Here is a 21,100-nt window from a genome sequence, read left to right on the forward strand (position 1 = left end):
AGTGAAATGAGCAGAACCAAGAGAACATTGTATATAATAACAGACATATTGTTTTAAGAACACCTTTGAAAAACTAAATAATTTTGACCATTATAAATACTCGAATTAACTACAAAGGACCTATGAAGGATGACACAATCTGTATTTAGAAAAAGTATTGGCAAATATAAGTAGGTGAAGAATGATTTTACATATGTGTTTGTGTATTTTGTATACAAATATATTTGTGTCTAATGGTAGCCATCTCTAGGATGAGGAATAGAGGGCAGGGAAGGGGAAAAAAGGAACTTACATGATAACTTTATTAAGAGGAGTAACTAGTTATACATAATTTATGGTTTCATGTGCAATCATCTTTTTTTTTTTAACTTGACTATGTTATGGAAATTCTTGTTTTATTTCTTAAGTTCAGAATAAAATTTTATAAAAAAAGTTTCAAGCTTTGCCTGGCCTAGATAATAGATGCTATAGGTACCACAGATGTTGAAAAGTATTCCATTTCTCTCAAATTAAGGCTGCAGCTATATGTTCAGGATTGAATAAATGATTCATGTGCTTCATTTCACAGATGAGGAAGTTAAAAGATCAGAAAGTTAGAGTGATTTACCAAAGATTAAATAAATAATCTGTAGCAGAGGTGTTATTTGAATTCAGACCTTCTGACTTCAAATCCACTATTTTTTTTCCCCTCCAGCTGCAGTGGTAACTAGTTGTTAAATAAGCTCTACCATACCACCCTCTACCTATCTCATTGGCTGATGTGACAAAGCAGGAAAATGATAAATGTTCAAGAAGATGTGAGAAAATTGGAACACTAATGCTTTGTGGAGTTGTGAACTGATCCAGCCATTCTGGAGAGCAATTTGAAATTATGCCCAAATGGCTATAAAATTGTCCATACCCTTTGACCCAGCAATTCCTCTTCTAGGTCTTTATCCCAAAGAGATCATGACAACAGGCAGCCCTTTCCACTTGGGTTAGTTCCAAATGTGAGCTAGTTTTTCTTGACATGTACTTTAAGTCTGCTTCTACTCAATTTTTCACCTGTTGATCCTAGATGTGCCCTCTGGGTGTAAATTCAACTCTGATTCTCTCTTCCATATGACAGATCTTCAGATACTTGAATATACCTCTCATATTCTCATTAAGTTTCTGGCTATGAATACCTCATGTCATCAACCTGTTACTTCTATGCCAAGAAGTCTTGCCCACATTTACTCTCCACTGTATAATCTCTAGGTTATCATTATCCTTCTTAAAAGTGACTACCTGAACTGAGTGTGACTATACAGATGTTTTTAGAGCAAAGCAGAACATACAAAAGGATTATCAATTTCCTCGCTCTGTCTTAATGCCACTTACTACTGCATTAACTTTTTTGTGCTTCCACATCACATTGTTGACTCATGTTGAGCCCACAGATTACTAACACTCATCATACCTCTTAAAACAAACGAGGGTTTGAGCATTATTTCCTCTCATATCCCAATAGAATGTAAATGCCATGAGGTTAGGGACTGGGTCATTTTGCTTTTTATGTTTTTTCATCTAGCATAATGCCTTGCACATAGTAAGTACTTAATAAATATTTATTGATTATTTGGGAAGCTTTCTCCCCTGATCTAAACTCCCTTAGATATCGAATCACTTTTCTTTTCCTTTTTTTTTTTTGATGTGTGTTTTTGAGCACTTTTCTTCTGCCTTATATGATGCCATATGTTGGAAGAACAGTTTAGAATGGGAAAAACATTTCGTAAAGGGATATCGTGTGTCATATCCCCCTTATCTTGTCAAATTGAATACTGTAGTGATTGAGGTGTATGTTCAGACCTCTTTTGGTATCTGCTTTCATTAAAAAAAAACCCTCTCATACCAACTTTGAATAGCAAAATTGATGTTATTCTTTCTCCTTGTTCATATTGTTTTAGTTTAAAATAGTATGCTTGTCAAAGTGGTAGGTACTGTGGTAATAGGCATGATATAAATACATGGGTATAACTGAATTCAGAAGGAGCTATCGCTCAGTATGAATAGAATAATTCATGAAGGGTCACATTCAAACTACTTGAGAATAGAAGATTGACATGAAGCTCATGTAAAAACCCAGTGTTGTGTGGTGAGAATGCATTGTCTCTCAATGTCCATATGATGCATAGGCTCTTTCAAGAGATTGTTATTTTTTCCCAAGTGATTATTAATGAAAGCACATTAAAACCAGATACCAATCTTCATAATACCTTTTCTTTTTTGGGAGAGGGTGTGGGCACTGAGCTAGCTATAACATAACAATAATTTAGAATTTCTTGCTTTCATTAAGAGAATCTATGTTTCATTTTCTAAAAGATTTGCTATTTTTTTCTTGCTTAGTGTTTCGTTTGTTTTTAGAGTTTGAATTTTTGCTTTTTTTAAATTTAAACTTATTATTTTATCAAAAGAATTTTGATTTAGAAAATGGGGGAAATATGAAAAGAAACAAAAGAAAAACCTACATGAATGGAAATAAATGTGTTTTTTCACTCCTGTCATGAAGTATTTAATTCTACATTTGGGGAAATAACAAGATTTACAGAGGTCAGTTGCACTTTACTAAGTTAATGCATTATTAAAGTTTGTTTATGTGTGGTGAAGTGTTAGGGAAGAGTAGGTCAGAGAATATTTTACACCTATCGCGATATGTTAGACTTACCTTTTAAAACTTATTTGTTGTCAAAATTCAAGGCACAAAACTCCCAGCATGTGTATAGCTACACACACATAGCAAATAACAACACACACACACACACACACAATAAATAATTAACCACTTTTTTTCTATTTTCTAGGATTGCATATAATCCCAAATGAAGTTGAGAACAGTAATGTATCATTGACATGTTTCAACTTCAGTTTCCCAAGTTATCCACATGATATTGAAAGCAGCTACAATATTACTTACACTATATTCTTAGTGACTTTGTAGCATCAGTGACTGTAGATCATTGATTCTCTGATTTTTATCAGTATTTTCAGTTTCTCTTGCCTCCACCTTTGTTTCCTGAATCATTTTGTTAACTTTATGCATTTAAAAAATAATTAAATATGATTTAAAATTTACTAAAAATATTTGTTATCACCTATTGTAATTAAGGTGCTCTGTTATACTCTTTTGGAGCTATATATGTGTAAGATGCTTGTCCTCAAATTGCTCATAGTTTAATAGATAGAATATGAAAAGCATACAAATAAGATGCAAGGTAAAATGTAATTGGAGAAGTATAATTGAAATAGAGTTAGGGTTTGGATTGGAGTTTTAAAAATAATTTTTTTCTTCTGGACCTGTGATTTCCTTGGGATAGGAAGCTTGTAGTAAGGAACTAATGCAGATCAGCAACTGTGCTGTAGCTTATCATCTTAAAAAATTTGCCCGAGGCACTAAAGGGCTATGACTTGGTTTGGCAAATACAGCCATTATGTGGAGACCTAAGTTTTCTAGATTCCAAGGTTTGTTCTCTGACATATATCATGTTTCCTAATTAATAATATAACTCTTCATAGCAGTAGCATTTACTTGGTGACTAATGGAAAATGTGCTCTGTTTCTTGGATTAGTAATTTCCAATACCTATTTTAAATCCAATTTTCATTAGGCTTAGAATTTCAGAGCTAGAAAGAGTTCAGTATAAATGTATTGTAGCTCTCTCTTTCTCATCCAGCCTATGGTTGAAGACATCCAAATACTGGGAAACTTTCAACCTTCTGTAGGGTTATAATAATGATATGATAATAACAATACAAATGACAAATAATTCATATAGTATTTTAAGATTTTAAAAGTAAATTACGTAAATTATATCATTTGACATCTTAAACTCAAAACGTCCAAAAAGTGTTGGGGCTTAGTGATCTCATCTTTCCCACTAAACTTGCTCCCCTCCTACCTTCCCTGTAGAGAGCAACACCATTCTTCCAGTCCTTCAAGCTCATAGCCTAGGTGTCATTCTCACCTAGTCACTATCTCTCCCCCATCACCTCCCTCCCATAGTCAATCTGTTGCCAAGGCTTGTTGATTTCACTTTTGCAATCTCTCTCCAATATATCCTTTTTCTTCCCTTTAATACTGCCACTGTTCTAGTACTGGTCCTCCTCACCTCACACTTGGATTATTGCTATAGACTGCTGGTGGATCTTCCTGCCTCAAGTCTCTCCCTTCACCAGTCCATCCTCCATTCAGTCACTGAAGTGATCTTCCTTAAGTCTGACCGTATCTCACTTCCCACCCCACCCCACTTCCCCTTCAATAAATTCCAGTGGCTTCCTATTGCCTCCTGGATCAGATACAAAATCCCTTTTGTGGACTTCAAAACCCTTCACAATTTATCTTGCTCTTTTTCTCCTGCCCCTTTCTAATTTTCTCACTTCCATGTTCTCATCAGTCTATTGATACTGGCCTCCTTGCTATTCCATGAACAAGATACTCCATCTCTGGGCCCCAGCATTTTCACTGACTCCCCCAGAGCCTGTCATGTTCTTTCTCCTGGCTTCCTTCATGTCTCTATTAAAACCCCATTTTCTACAGGAAGCCTTTCCAACCCCTCTTAATTCTAGTTCCTGTATTCTTTTAATTACTTCCTATTTTTCCTATTTTTCTTGTATATGACATTATTTGTACATTTTGCTTTGCTTATTATCTCCTTAATGGGGGAGACAATTGTGACCTCGTTGAGTACAAGCACTATATTTTACCTCTCTTTGTATCACCAGTGCTTAGCACAGTGGCTGGCACACAGTAGATGCTTAATATTAAATATTTTAAATATTACATATTTTTCGACTTGTTGACTGATTTGATCCTCACCAAGGACCGTATATATGAATCAAGGCAACTAAGGCTGAAAGAGGTTAAATTAACTTGCCCAGGACTACAACTAGTAAATATTTGAGTCAGATGTTAAAACCAAGTCTTTCTGATAACAAAAGATTTAACATAATTATACTCAATTCTTTTAAAAACCTTACAATCTAACAATAGTGGTGTTATATGACATACATCTAAATAAGGAAACTGCAGAGTAGTTTGTAATACAAAAAAGGAGAAATCCAGAGAAAGTGCTACAAAAAAGGAGAAATCCAGAGAAAGTGCTAAGAGAAAATTTGAGGCAAGAGCATTTTCACCAGGGGGTCTTTCACCAGAAGACTTGGTCATCACGAACATTTGTTGGATAAGATCATTAACTTGCCCTGGAAGGAAGAAAAGTGGGAGTATGATGAGAGGAGAGCATATATTTCAAATGTGGAGCCTGGCCTGGGTAAATATGCAGTGATGGGAGAACTTAGGTTGAAATAAAGCAGCATCTTAGCTGTTTAATTGTCTGGAACATTGAGTGCCTGAAGAAGTCCCTATGAAGTAAGGAAGGAAATTTGAATTTGGACCCAATTTGTGGCACACTTTAAATGCCATGAAGATGGTTTGTATTTTATCCTTAAAGCAATGTAGAACAAATGAGAAATTTGAGTTTGATAGTAGTACGTCAGTTTTTACGTCCATTCCTTTGATGAATCTCTCCTTCTCATTCTATGATCAGTCCTTCTCCTGTTTGAATGCGTGATGATACCATTTCTCAAATTGTCAATATGAGATGCTTTACTCTATTTCCCCATCTGTGTATCTTTCCGTCACCATTTAGGTCATACGCAATTTTGATATACTATATTTTATATACTATATTGAATTGCTTGTTAATGGGACTTCCAAAAGGATGCTCTTTGTGATCCCTTTCACATAGTAGATGCTTAATAAGTATTTGTTGATTATAAATTGAGAGATTTTATAATTTACAGTCTGTTGAGAAGAATCCTTCAAGATTTCACTTCAGTTCATATCTGTTTTTTTTCCCCACTTACTCTTAGCAATCCTTTATGAATAAGACCTTTTTAAAAATACATTTTAAAGCCCTATTATGTTACCAAGACCTTTTTATTTTATTTAAGTTTCCTCTCACTTCACTCACACCTATTCTTTGACTCAGACATTATAGCACTGCATGCAGTTTTTGCCGTGTCTATTAGGTAATTTCATATTTTTGCAAAAACCCCATAAAACTAAAAAATAAAACTATCCACTTTCCCCAAGAGTTGTTATACCCTTTTCTCTAAAGCTTTCCTCTTAAATCTTTCTAGGCATGATCTATGTCACTTAATGTATTAACAGTGTTTCCCTTTTTGATGTCTTCAGCGAATTTTGCCACTTTACTGGTACAGCCCCTTTTTAGGTCATTAGTAAACCTGTTGAAAAGCAGTGACCTATCTGTGACCCATTGGGTTTTCCACTAGTGATTTCTCTTCATTGTGACCCATTTCCATTTACACTGACCTGTTGGGTGAGCTATTTAACCAATTTTCCATTCATTTTATATACACAGTTCTTTTATTCTACATCCATAATATCTTGTCGCTACACTTCATGTGATCTGAGAACCTCCATGTTGTAAATGATTTCCCTGCATTTAATTGTATCTGGACAAAATCATATTAAATGCTGATTCCTGGTTAGGTCACAAATAGTCTCCATTTCACTATACTTTAATATTTCCTTTCTGTAGTATTTCCTTCTTTACTTTTTAAGGAAGTCATTCTCTAGAATCAGCAAAGGAGGTGACAGAACCAAGAAGAAAACCAACTATTTCCATAGCATAATTTTGCCGTTTTTTGTTAGACAAGGCTGAGTTCATGAAGCCAATTCACAGTGTCTTTCACATTACCCATTAATGAGTGAACTTTGCCAGTCATGATGATATGACCTAAAAATAGAAATTGCCTCTACTTGCAAATATACCAATTATTATGAATTGAGACATTTATTTCTTCAAAAAGTTAAATTGCAAACCTTACTGAAAAGTGAGTATAATTTTTCCTTTATGTTGAGCTTCATTCTATACTTAGAATAAGAAAGCAATGTTCATTACTCAAATATAGAGAATTGATTGCCCACTGACCTTCTCCTTCTATCATTGTTTTTCTTTGCTTTGATTATCAGCCTTCTTCACTAAGTTACACATAAATGAGTTATTTCCATTATGTACTTGTATGTTTATCAGTTCAGAAAGTGTGGCTGCTCAATTGTGTTACAGTTGACTCGACTGTTATAAGCCATACCAAAATGTGAAAGGGAGCGGCTGAGAATGCTTGCTTATATAGGTCCAGTTATGTCCTTTGTTTTCTAGGCCTTTTAAATAATTTCCTAATTGTTTCTTGGATCCAGTCCTTTCTTTTCCTTACTGTTCAACTCTCTTTCATTTAGATGGCAAGCTACTTCAGGACTGACACTGTTGAGTTCTTGTATCACTTACATCTAATATGGGCCTGGCACATATTGAGTACTTGCTAAGTGCTTATTTAGTGAAGGAAGGGGGTGGAATTCCTCTATCATTTTACCCAGTAACTAGAGAAGGAAACACAGTTTCTGAGGTTGAACTGTGAAATAAATTGCCCATGCATTAACTGTATAGAAAACAATGCCAGGTTTCAGAAGGGTTTGAATTAAAATGACCAAAGTATAATAAATTCTTTGAGAAAACAGCCTTAATAAAATCATTCTTTTTTTAAGCATACACCTACTAATATTTTTTGAAATAAAATGCTAAATTTTTATTTATATTTAGCATGTAGTGTATACTCCATATGCTTTAAAGTAGTGCTTTCCTATTGTCCTTTAAAAAGTAACAACATCCCTACTTTAGTAATATCTCCTTTATTTTAAAATTTTTTTCATTGCTGAAGTAATGTGTATGTTTTATTTACAGATGATTAGATTCCTGCAGGCAGGCTCTGTGAGGAAAAAGAAAAAAATCTCAGTTGGTATAGATCTCACTGGGGGAAAAAGGTGAAAGAAGGTTACCTTAGAAAGGGAAAAATAGGGAAGTATTCAACGTATTCAGCTCTAAGTTGTCTGCCTTTACTCAGGTGACAATCAGACTGAGAAGAGGCCTCAGCAGGGCATGTGGTCACCCAACTAGTGATTGAAAGGCAAGTACTAAAAGTGAACTACCAGAAGGGAAGAAAAGCCAAGTGATCCTGATTGATGACTTGGTAGTGAAGCATGTGGCTCAGGCCATCTGTGACCCATATAAAGAGAACAGGATGCTCCACTACCTCCAGGGTGCCAAGACTGGTTAAGCGACAAAAAGGGCAAAAGACGTCCTGACGAATGTGCAGGATTTTTTACTTAATTTCAGTTAACCTAAAATTCAGTGAGTGAAAGAAAATTTAGAATTTTTAGATATTAAAGAAATTTCAGAGAATGGAACTAAATTTGAAGTTTGAAGTTATGTCCCCTGAAATGATACCTGGCATAACTGTGAATGGAAATCGACAAACAACATTGAATATCACCTTGAGAAACTGTTGAGGGGGAGGTATTTTCATTCTTAACAAAAATGCTACTTAAAATGGTTTCTACGGAAGGTTTCTACTATCCAAGTAAGTAGAAAGAAAAGTAAATAAAATTTCCTTTACCTGCCTCTTTCAATTTAGTGGTTTGTTTGTTTGGTTTTTTTTAATACCATGGAAAATGAATGAAGAAAAAAAGGAATGGTTTGGTTTTTGTCCCTAAGAAATAAATAGACAGATAAATGCCTGGATGCACAACTATATATAGATGAATGAATAAATGCCTATATATATGTATGTGTGTGTGTGTGTGTGTGTATGCTAAAAGAAGTAATTTTAAATTAACTAAAATTTATTGACTGTTGCCACAGACCTATTTCATCCAATTTATCTTTAAACAAATGAATACTTGCTCATACCTATACAGTAAAAGTTTGCAAAGAAAGACTAGAACTAAAGAAAATAGCATGAACTAATTCTTCCAAAAGTGGTTAACAAGAATAAAGAGGCCTTCATATAAGTGTGTCAAGATAATAAGATATAGTAGAAAATAAGTAAATCCATTAATAAATGAGGAGGTAGATGAAATTAATGAAATTAATTTTAAAGTGTTGTGCTACTGAAATGATTTTTAAGATTGTACTGTAATAAGAAAAAAATAGAAAGATATCTCAGATAAGGAAAGGAACCAGTAAATATAAGTATATAAAATGTAAGATAATTCTTAGAAAAATGAATAAATACAAATCAACAGGGCTAGCTGGAATGGATCTTAGGGTGTTAAGGGAATTAGCTAATGAACTTCATGAATCACTGGCAATTATTTCTGAGAAATACTGGTGGATTAGGAAAATAGCGAGTGTAATACCAATCTTCAAGTGTAAAATTATGAAGTAATCCTGGCAGTTATAGTACTATAAACCTTATTTCACTTAAAAAAAAAACTAATATGGACACTGAACTCTTATTTGTCAGCATCTTATATATAACCAACATATACATTAAAAAGAAAACCTATGTTGAAGTTGTGCAAATTTTTATCAATTTAACAAACTCCATGCAAAAAATCTGAATTTATTAAACAATTAGGTTCTCCTTACCAAAAGAGTCTTCAGTTTCCAAAATGATTCACTATAGATGTCCTTTATTTACATAACTTTTCTAATGCAAAAAAAAAGAAATTAAAAAAATTTGGTTGCCTATCCACTATTCAGGTTCACATATGTTAGAGAAAAGTATATCAGAGAAGAATGGTATAGCTTTTTCATATGTACATTTTCACTACCAAGTATAAAATAATTAAACTGATTTTTCTATTATGTAAAAAGTTTATGTCATATAACTTGTGTAAATTAGATGAACTGTGCATGGATTAAAGCATTTGTGAATTATCTAAAATTTAACAATAATGACTGACATTTATATAGGCCTTTAAAATTTACAGTACTATTATAAGTGTTATCTCATTTATTCTTAATAACCCTGTGTAGTAGGAAAATTAAGGTAGTATAATTCTTCTTTTATAGATAATGCATCCGAGGCTCAGAGATGTTGTGACTTGTCTATGGTCATACAAGTAGTTAAGTGTAGTAGATAGGATTCAAACACAGGTCTCTCTCTCTCCTGACTTCAAGTCCATTGCTTTTTCCACTATAGCTCACTGCCCTTATAGCTACTCTCCTTCAGAAAAGAAATTAACAAATTCATCAAGAAATACTTGTAAAATCATTTAAAATAACATTTTTTGAAAATTGTCTTTTTTCTGTAATTTTTTAGGGTAGTTCATAGTTTGAGAAGTACTTTTGTTTTCTCTTAGTTGCTTGCTGCTGCTACCAAATGAGTGTTGGTTCCTTGTTTATGGTTTCTTTATGGAATAGAGATGCTTCACATTTCTCCTACGTTATCCTTTCTTAAAAACTAGTGTGTCTACACACTAAAGAACATTTTGTGGCAAAGTATGTTTTGTAACAGGAATTAAAGAAAACAACCAGCAGTGAGTGATGGAGGAGACAACAAATCTAGAAAGTCTGTTGTGAGATCCAGTTAAGCAAATTCTTCTCCTCCTCCTCCTCCTTCTCCGTAATGGGGTTAAGTGACTTGCCCAGGGTCACACAGCTAGTAAGTGTCAAGTAAGTTAGTGTCTGAGGCCAGATATGAACTCAGGTCCTCCTGACTCCAAGGCCATTCTAGTCTACTATGTGCTATCCAAGGTGGTGGAAATGGCATTCCAAAAGATGAGCCAGTAAGGATAATTGAGCAATATCTAAAACACATGAAAGCTTTGTTTGACGTGACATAATTTTGAGTGCAGAGACTGATTTTTAAGACTACTGAAAAAGGGAAAGATATCAAAGAATAAGAAAATAAATCATGTATATGATTACAAGGGGGGAAAAGGCAGTCAAGGGAACATCAATGACTACTTGCCCATCTATGACCTGTAGAATCTTTGACATAATCTATGTACTTATTTTAAGGGTATCCTTGATAAAAAGACAAGAAGGAAATAGTCAAGTTTTAGCAAATGATTTTCTGCAATAAACTACTTCTCTTAGTAGAATGAAAATTCTTAGGATATAGTAAAACTCATTTTTATTTTTATATGGCCCTAAATATTAAATGTTTGTTCATAGTCACAAAATTGACTGAAAAACGTAGAGAGTATTTCTTATAAAAATTGACTTGGTAAAGTAAAATATATTTCCTTTTAAGGTTTGTCATGAGAGAGAGAGAGAGTGCACTTATAAAGTATATGACAGCATACAATCTTCCTTGATAGATGCAACTATTGCTAGAACTATGTTTACTAATTCTCCAATTTTCAATGTCAGATGAGGCATCAAAAAAGGGAATGTTTGCCTGCCAAAATTGTTCACCATGATTGTAGAGAATGTCTAGACAGAAGTTCTTCCCTATAGATTTTGTTTTTCTTTTTTGTTCATGATATTGTGCTTATTGTGTTAAGACTGACCTAGAAGTCCACATAGGAAAAACTCAATAGATGAAGAAACATCTCCAGTTCGTACTCTTACAGACATTTGGATATACAATAAATTGAATTGCTTCATCAATACATACATATGGGACAGTCACTGCAGACAAACCAAAATTGACCCCACAAATGAACTGGAGGAAGAAAGCAGACTGTAATTTAGGAAATTTTGTGACACTTTTAGTTATTCCAAACTGTACCCTGACACCAAAACCCCGTTTTTACTATTATTTTCTATTTATTTATACATTTTTTGGTGAGGCAGTCAGGGTTAAGTGATTTGCCCAGGGTCACACTGCCAGTGTCAAGTGTCTGAATCCAAATTTGAACTCAGGTCCTCCTGACTCCAACGTCAGCCACTACGCCACCTAGCTGCTCCAAAACCCCACTTTTAACTTGAATGTAATTCTAATGCTTTCTGGCTACAAATCATGGAATACCACAGTCTGCCAAATTAGAATTGCAGTTGTCCCAGAAGGTAATGGAGAACATGGTAGCTGTAACTAGGTTATGACATATTGCCAGTAGTGATGTGTACCTAAAAAGTGAATTTAAAGATAAATAAGAAATGCGTAGTTAGAAAAGTAAATGAGCCAGTCATGTAAGTGTAAGAGCTGAGTGCTGTATTAGTACCCTCAGAATATTAAAATACCTAGAGCAAGGCCTACACCAAGCTCTATGTATTCTTTGTGAAGGAATTTATAAGAGGACTTGGATATGAAAAACTGGAAGAGAAAACATGTCCAGATTATGATCCTCTCTCCCCTAGAATGAATTTATCATGGATGCATTTCTTATAGTCCTTCATGGCTACTGATTTTCTTGCCAGACTTGAATAGAAATAACTCTCCTGGAATCTTTAAAATTCTTACTAGCCCTAAAAGTCTATACTTCTGTGATCCTTGTTTGCTAGAAGGCCTTCTTGGGGGTTACTGAGAATTCTTCTGTACTTGAACAGTTTCACTAAGTCTTTAACTATATGTGACTTTTTTCTGTGCACAAAGACAGTATTCCTTCTGGTGAAATATACTCTCTTCTGTTTTCCCATGTACTGTTTCATGTGACATAAAGAATTAACTACTGGGATAGAGAAAGACAGTTTGTCATTTTTGTTCCCTAATCTGTACACACACACATATATTTACACAATGTATATGCAATACAATATATACACATAAATACACACACACACATATATATATGTGCATATATATATATGTATGTGTGTGCGTGTATATGTGTGTGTGTATGTGTGTATACATATGTAAACATACTGTTTTTCCCCTTGGGTGGGGTAGTAGGGAGTTTTCTCATCACCACTGAGAGAACATTTTCAGCTTGTAGCATGTCAGACAGTTCCCTTAGCCTTTTTTCACCTGACTGACTCTCTTCCTTTAACCAACCCCTGACATCCTATCCTCTCTAGAAAACCTTCTTTTGTAAGCATTTACTTCTTGTAGGACCAGCTTTGTCACACATGGAAGCATTTTATATTGCACTTTGGTTTATTAAAAAATACATTTAAGAGATTTTAAACTGATGCTGTCTAATTATATTCCCCACTCCCCCCATCAAGTATTTTGCTTGCCTGGAGCAAGTGTGACAAAAATCCAAACTATAAAATTGAGGGTGGCCAATGGACTTTTAGATTGTATCAACTCTTGTATGAGCCTTGCTTCTAAATATATTTATTACAAGCTAAAATATATATTTATAGATGATACAAAAATATTTTTTATATTTTATGGCAGTTCTCAAAATATGTACACAATATAACATGGAAATTTTAAGATTAATCTGATGCAAATAATATGTCCAAGAATTAAAGTACCTTCCAGCTCTAGGACTATGGTAAGTGATCCTAAAGTAATCTGGTTGGGGTTAAGAGTATGTACTGTGGAGGCAGAACAGGATTTTCTCTTCAAACAGGTAAATAGGCAAATTTTCACCTTGGCTTCATTAGTTTCATGCACACACAAACTAAATTATCTTTAAGACACACATTTGCTTGTAAAAGTAGACACAGTTGTCTGGGCATTTAGATTTTATATATAGAGTTTTTAGCATCTAGATATGATAGATAGTGGGACTTTTTAAAGTAAACACTAGTGTTGCTTCTCCAAAAAATATTGTTAATTTTTAGACTTAGGAAGAGCCAGAAAAATGTAAAATATTTTTAAAACCCCAAATATAAGCTTTTAATATATAATATATGAAAAATATATAAATATATATATATATTAAAATATAAGATTTTAAATGACTATTAAATTTGTGTAGAATTGTGTCTAGGCAAAAAAAATGGTTCTAAGGGAAAAAACGGGTCAATAAAAAAATGACAGGTAATGAGTTGTAACAGAAGTTCCCGAAGCTGCATGGAGTGATTGAAAGACCTTGAGAATCTGTGTTTGAAACTCAGCTCTGTAACTTAATAGCCATGTGACTTTGGGCAATTGTTATCAGCTTCCTGTGCCTCAAGTTTCTCATCTCTAAAATGGAGATAATAATACTTATATTAATGCTGCACCTCACAAAGTTCTATTAAGGGAAGTGCTCGGTAAACAGGAAGCCGTACATAGATTTGAATTACTGTTTAGTACCTGGAACATAATAGATGATTAATAAATGAATTTGGGAGGGAAATCATGACTCATTGAAAACCTTTCTGCTGTTTTCACATGATTAATATCTGCTTAATACAATTAATATTATAAAATGGAGGTATAATAGACATGACTTTGAATTTTATAATTTAAAATTTTGGGTTCAAATCCTTCCTTTGTCACTTACTGTCTGTGTGAACTTGGGTGAGTTATCCCTTCTGAGCTTTGTTTTCTTCATTTTGAAAAATGCAGGTCTTGGACTATGTTATCTTTAAGATCCCTTCTAGTTCTAAACCTTTGGATGTTATTTAAGAACATCATTCTGAGGACTCTTCATTAGAATATCAAAGTATTCTATGATACACAAAAGATTAAATAACTCTGTACTAGAAGCAATAGTGCTTTTTAAACTATTTCTGAGTAGGGAGTTTCAGGAATGTGAATTTTTCAGTTCTGAGGAAAACAGACTGGAAACAGGAAAGACTAGAGGCAAGGAAACCAGTTAAGAGACTGTAGTATTTCAGACAAGAGGTTAAGAGGGCCTGGTGAAGATGCTATGAAGGTAGATTGAAGGGTATAGAATGTGAGACATGTTGTAGAATATGATAGATAAGACTTGGAATGATTGGTTATAGGGAATGGGGAGAGGGAAGAGTTTGACTCCAAGGTTGCAAATCTCATTAGGAGTCAGATCTGCACTGATAAAATCACTGGTCAGAACTGACAAAAGGGAGGGGAGTGGGGGAGTGGAGGGGGTGCATGGGGAGTGGTGCAGTGCTATTTTGTTGATTACAAAGATGTACTGGAAAAATAAAGAGCAAAAGAGAGTTTGTTTTTATTTTCTGGTTTTTTCCCCCGATTGTACTTTTACAATTTAAATGAAAAATATTTTAGCATTTATTTGTAAATTCATTTTTTAGGAGAAAGCATTTCACATCCTCTGATTTTGTTATTTTCTGTCCTTCTTTTGGGGTCTTTAATTCTATCATTACTTTTTCAGCTCCCATGTTTCATTGTAAAATTTTGTCAGCCAGATTATGATAGAGTACGTTATTTGCTCTTTTACCTCCTTCAAATCATCCAAGTCTTTTACCAGGAAAGGCATCCATCATACAGTAGAAAACAATGATTCTGAAGTCAGAAGACCTGGCTTCTACTATCATCAGTAATACTTGCTAACTGAGTGATCTTGGACTGGTCTCTTACCCTCCCAATGCTCATTTTCCTCATCTCTAAAATGAGGGGCTTCGATTAGATGGTCTTTGAGGTCCCTTCCAACTCTAGTCTAAAAATATGATCTGATGGCCTCATTATCCTTTAGCAGTATTTTGTTTCCCTTGAGCTTTTTCATTCCTCTTTTTAGTATTAATATTGTGTTGGTATTCTTGCACCATTTTTCCTTATATAATATGGTCTGGTGTAAACATCTGTACAGTAGTCACTGCATTAAAATTGTCTATTATTAAATGTCTAGGCATGTGCTACTATCCCTTGAACTTTACCAGTAATATTTGGTATTTTTATGATTTCACAGATTAATTTAGCAATCAAAGTGTATTTCAGCAAAATAATTTAGAGGTCAGTAAAAAGTAACTGCTACAATATGGATTCTATATATTTATCAATTCTTACATATTACATTCTCCAAATTGCATGAAAAACCAGTGATTTCCTGTAATATACATTTTGAAGAGGAATTTACATTTAATAAATGTTTATAAGTATTTTCATAAACTCAGTTTATGACAGTGTTGGCTTCATATGATTGATTACTCAAATGTTGCCTTTCCTCAAATATAGATCGTACAGTTGTCTCTAGGAGTTATTTATACTTCCTACTATTTATGATCTTCAAGGCAGCTTAGTTATTAACGTTAGTTATAGCTATTTCTGGAGATATTTATCTGAACTACAAGTTTTTGACACATTTCTTTTTCTTTAACAAGCAAAGCATATCTGCAACTATAAAAATATTGTCTGATATTAAAAAAGTGTGTGTGTGTTCCAGCTATTATTATCTAGACTAGAAATTCTTTGAAGTTAATGTAGTACAGGTTTTATTGAAGAACTTTTTAGACCTGCAAATTAAATGTCACTCAGCTTATATTAACCATGCAAATGAAATAATGTTTGTAAAAAGTATTTAGCACAGTCCCTGGCATGTAGTAGGTACTATATATATGCCTATTCCCTTCTCTTCCCTTTCTTTCATACCTTTGAAAACATTAACAGGGCAGACTGTAGGTATCTTAAGAAAATGGAATTTTCAAAGGAATGGAGGTTGAGTATGCAGGCCCACCATCCTTGAAAAAGCTCAACCGCTAGAGTCAGATCAAAAGGAAAGGTTTTCAGTATTCCCAAATATCACACCTTCCTCTCCCTTTCCTCCTCACCTCTTCTATAGACTGCTGCAGCTCCTGTGTAACAAAGAGTTACAGATTGTTTTATTATTAGATTGTTGGTGAATAGAATAATTTGAATGGTTTTCTTTTTGGAAGCCTCATAGTTGGCACAATTAGATCTAGTCTCTGAACTTTGATTATATTATAGATTTTAATTTTCAACTATATATGCCTATCAGATTGGAATGATATATTTTTACACTCTTAGAAGAAATTTTAAAAATAAAAGCTCACCTGAATCTGACACAAGTGCAAGGACACGATGCTCTGAGCAAGGTGTGGTGTACAGCAATTGGTCCTCCTGACCAAGATTAATGAAACTCAGATGGGTTTTAATTAGTGCAGCTGCAGTCATCAATTATCTACTGAACACAAATATTGTTATATTTGGGAAATTCTTGATTTATTTTATTCCATTGGCCAGCAGATTTAGATGAATGAGTTCTCATCATAAACATTCTGAGAAAAATCGCCTGAGGCTATGGTTTATTATTTAGGACACAATCAGCAAGAGTGAGCTTTATAGAACAAAACATTGTAAACTGTTCAGAGCATTAATTTGGAAAATTTGCTGAAATGTGTGGCCTTGTACAGGTCGTCAAAAACATTAGGGCTTCTTGAACAAAATACAGAACATCTGTCAAGCAGAGAATGTGCAACTATTATTGTCCAGCAGATGATCCATAACGGAGTGTCAGTGCATGTCCACTTAAAGCATGGATCAACAACATTTAATTGGACACATAATGTGGCTGTCTTTTATTATGCTTTAAGTGCATGTCTTAGTAAGCAGAAGAATGGACAAATAACTCTACTGTGAGAGTGTGGGGCAAGTATGACGGCTCTCTCCAAGCATAAAAAATTAATAATCTGTACATGTATTTTTTTAAAAAGGCATTTGGTTTTCAAAGCAATTCTTTAATTACATACCAGAAGGAAATGAACATGTGTATCACAGGTTTTCTTTGGAAATTTTGTTTGGGAGTTTAATGTTTTCTTAATTTTTTTTTTGTGACCTGACCCTACTTTATCAAACAGACAAGAAAGTCTGCAGAATCAAACTGACCAGCCTAATTTTTTATGTCTGTTGTTAAAATTGAGAGGAAAAAAAATCCTTATATATAAAGAGATGAGAAGTAATATGATATCATTTTTTTAACTGTGTTGAAATGTAAAGCCTGGATTTTGTTTGAGATCAAAGAGGGAAATAAACTTTGCATTTACTTACTGTTTTGATCTTGCAAAGTAGAATGCAAGAGCTGAGGTAACCCTATGAAGAATGGGTATATAAGGAAGGCCAATATTATCATAATCTGAAGGTCACAGGCCATAACTAAGACCTTATAGCACATCAATGGTAAATTACTTTTTCAGAGGCACATAGCATGACCTTCACCTTCTATTAGTGTAGGAGTGGTTTGCATCTGACTGGTCATAGAAACGCAGTGAATCTTTATACTAATGGTAAGATTTCTTTTTCCCATAATACAGCCATACCTAAGAAGTACTAGTAGTTCACTGGGTTAGTTGAAAATTTATTAATTCCAAAATACAATCAAAATTACAATTCATTAGGGAAACTAAGTGTGGCTAGTTTCCCTATCTAGATAATATAGGTAGGGGCATTATTCTTGTTAGGGGAGATCATTTATTCCAAATTAGGAAAAAAAGAGTATTAGTGTTTACACAGTTTTGTGGAACCATGGAAATAAAAGGCTTTATTTTTTTTTCTCCTATCAGATTTTACTAGCTACAGCTAGCTACTAGTGCCTGATAGTTCTCATCTTTCACCAGCTGTTGTCACTGTGGCAATTTGAAAATGTTAGTTCTTTTTCTCATTTTCATGTTTATTTTCTGTATACTCTAGATTGCCCAAAGCTTTCTATTTTAAAATTAAAACCCCCAAACCGTTGTTCACTGAGTGAGAGATTTTGGGAAAGGAAGAAGTCTATTTTTTATGTGTTCATTGACAATTTATTATTGAACTTTAGCACTGAAGAAAATGTGCTTCACTTTGATTTGATATAATCAAACTCAACTTTTTGATACAGGTTAGAACTGGTTGACTTGCAAAAAAAGAGGGGTGGAGCAATTAGGTGACACAGAGTATAGAGCACTAGGCCAGGAGTCAGGAGGTCCTGAGTTCAAATCTGGCTTTGGACATTTGGCATTTACTAGCTGTGTGACCCCAGGCAAGTCACTTAACCCCATTGCCTCACCAAAAAAAAGATAGGTTAGAACTGTCATTATTTGCTTGGATCTTATGATATAATTAGAGGTGGGGGGAAATCTATTGTATTTGGATTTAGTCCTATCTTTAAAGAAATCTAGTGACTAACTAATGTGAACTCTAATTGTACCTTGTTACATTTGACTCTTTTAGGTCTCAGAAGCTTAAATAGGCAAACACCATTTGTAATGCTTCAAGTTGGTCTTTGAAGGATAGTGTAAGGAACAACTTGATTTTGTGTCTCAGTAGTTGCCATCCCTTTTTAGCTTTCTCTGGCTTTCAATATAGTCAGCTTTCATGGCATTGTTATCTCCTATCTGATTGTTCTTACTCAAGTCTTCTCTATGGGATCATCCTCTATATATCCAGCTCTTGTTTCATTCTCCAAAGAGACATGTAAGCTTGTTGAGGGCAGGGATTGTTTTGTTTCTGCTTTTGCATTATTAGTGTTTAGCCCAGTGCTTTGTATGTGGCAGGTGCTTAATAACTGTATTTTAAAATTTATGTTGGATGTCACAGATTTAAGAAGGGCAAATGTCCCAATTTTCAAAAGGAGCTAAACATCTTGTGATATCTGTTGAAGGAACCAGGCATATTTAAGCCTTGAAAAGATTTAGGAGAGACTTGATAGATGTCTTTTTAGTATTTGAAGTATCTTTTGAAAGAAATATGCTCTGATTGGGAACCAAATGACAAGCATGGGAGCAATGGTAAAAAATTCTAGAGAGGCATATTTAGGCTTGATAATATAAAGATCTTGCAATTAGAACTGGCCTTGTAATTAGAAGTGAAATTGACTGCTTTGAGAAGTATTAGTTGATAATAGCAGTGGATAATGGGTTTCCTCTCAGTAGAGATCCTCCAGAAAAAGTTGGATGACCCCTTCTCAGGCATATTGTATGTAGAGGTTGGACTAGATGACCTCTGAGGTCTTAAAAGTCTGAGAGTCTACAATTGTGTGTTCTGGGTTAATGAATTAGCTCTACCTCTTCCTTCCTTACCTTTGGTAAGTGATTTCACCCCTTTGGGTCTTATTTCCTTAATTTTAAAAGTGATGTTTGAATAGATGATCGTGACAGTACTTTTAATCTCTGAATCCTATGATCCAGATGTCCTCCTAGGTTTTAATGCTACTTTACTCTCTGACTCATACTCTTAGTGACACTGGCGTCTTAGCTGTTCAACAAACAGGACACTCCATCTCTGGTTTCCATTCATTTTCTCTGGCTGTCCCTTCTGCTTGGAATGTTCCCTCTCCTCTTCTCTTACTACTGATGGTGCTGGCTTCCTTAAGCTCCAACTAAAATCCCATCTGCTGCAGAATCCTTAAGAATCCTTGCCCGCTGAAAAGCGTAACAATAAATCTTTGCCACCTTGGGTTAAAGAATGCTTGAGTCTGTGAATTCATTCCAGATGACCCATCTTGTACTCCGATCTTTGAGGAGTCACAAAAAAAACCAAAATAAAACATAAAAATTAAAATAATAAATCAAAAAAAATAAATAAAAATAAAATCCCATCTGCTATAGGAAGCTTTCCCCAACTCTTCTAAATTCTAGTACTTTCCTTCTGTAAATTATGTCCTATTTATCCTTTATATAGTTGGCTTTTTAGATACTTGTTTGCAAGTTGTCTCCCTCATTAGATTGTGAGCTTTTTAAGAGCAGGAACTGGTTTTTGCCCCCTTTTGTATCCTTAGCATTTAGCACAGTGCCTACCACATAGTAAGTACTTAGTAAATGCTTATGGATTGATAGATTGAATTGCCCAGAATCTGCATTTGCTTCAGTTGGAGCCTTCACACAATCCATTAAACTGGACAAACAGCACTGTATGACAGTGTTTTTCCCATACGCTGCCTGCTTGTAGTAATCTCCATTTGTTTTGGGACTATTGAAAACAAGAGAGTGATTTCCTTTTTGTTATTGCAAATAGCATTGTGATTTTATAAGCAGTACTTTTTTCCTGGTTACTTTTGGAGGCATATTTAAACATTATTTAACATTTATTTCCATTATTTGATGGGAGGTAACATTCTATTTCTTCACTGATTTAAACTGAAAATCTTAGTACTGTATCTTTTGAATGGTATAGAATTGTCTTCTTGCCATTTCCAAATTGTCTTCACATTGCACACCTAAAATGTTGCAGGAAATGTTCAAATAGTAACTAAACTTTTAGCTGAGTGGCATTGTCCCTGGAACCTGTATCTGTTTTTATTCAATATTCTTAATATTGCCTGTGTTTTTACTTGATTTTTGCTAAAATTTGATTATTTGTAATTTAAATTATTTTTTATCACTTTGAACTTTATCAGTTCCTATATTTAAATAGTACCTGGGTTTAAATCTCTTTCAATTTTTAGACAGATAAATATGTGCACATAGTCATACATGTAAGAATAAGGAAACTTACTTTGATAGAATTCATGTGTAAGGAGACCCTTTCTAAAGTGATAAGATTTTTTTTTTGTGAAACTGTTTTAATGATCCTATCTATATCCTAGCTAA

At 34.1% G+C, this 21,100-nt stretch overlaps 1 protein-coding gene across 1 annotated transcript in view; it reads left to right on the forward strand.

Annotated features, from left to right (window-relative positions):
- Positions 1 to 21,100, forward strand: part of ZNF407 (zinc finger protein 407) — a 611,846-nt gene that overhangs the window by 287,628 nt on the left and 303,118 nt on the right. The window lies entirely within an intron of this gene.

The sequence above is a fragment of the Phascolarctos cinereus genome, unplaced genomic scaffold, assembly GCF_003287225.1.
Source record: "Phascolarctos cinereus isolate Bilbo 61053 unplaced genomic scaffold, phaCin_HiC Scaffold_4;HRSCAF=312, whole genome shotgun sequence".
NCBI classification, from domain to species: Eukaryota; Metazoa; Chordata; class Mammalia; order Diprotodontia; family Phascolarctidae; genus Phascolarctos; species Phascolarctos cinereus.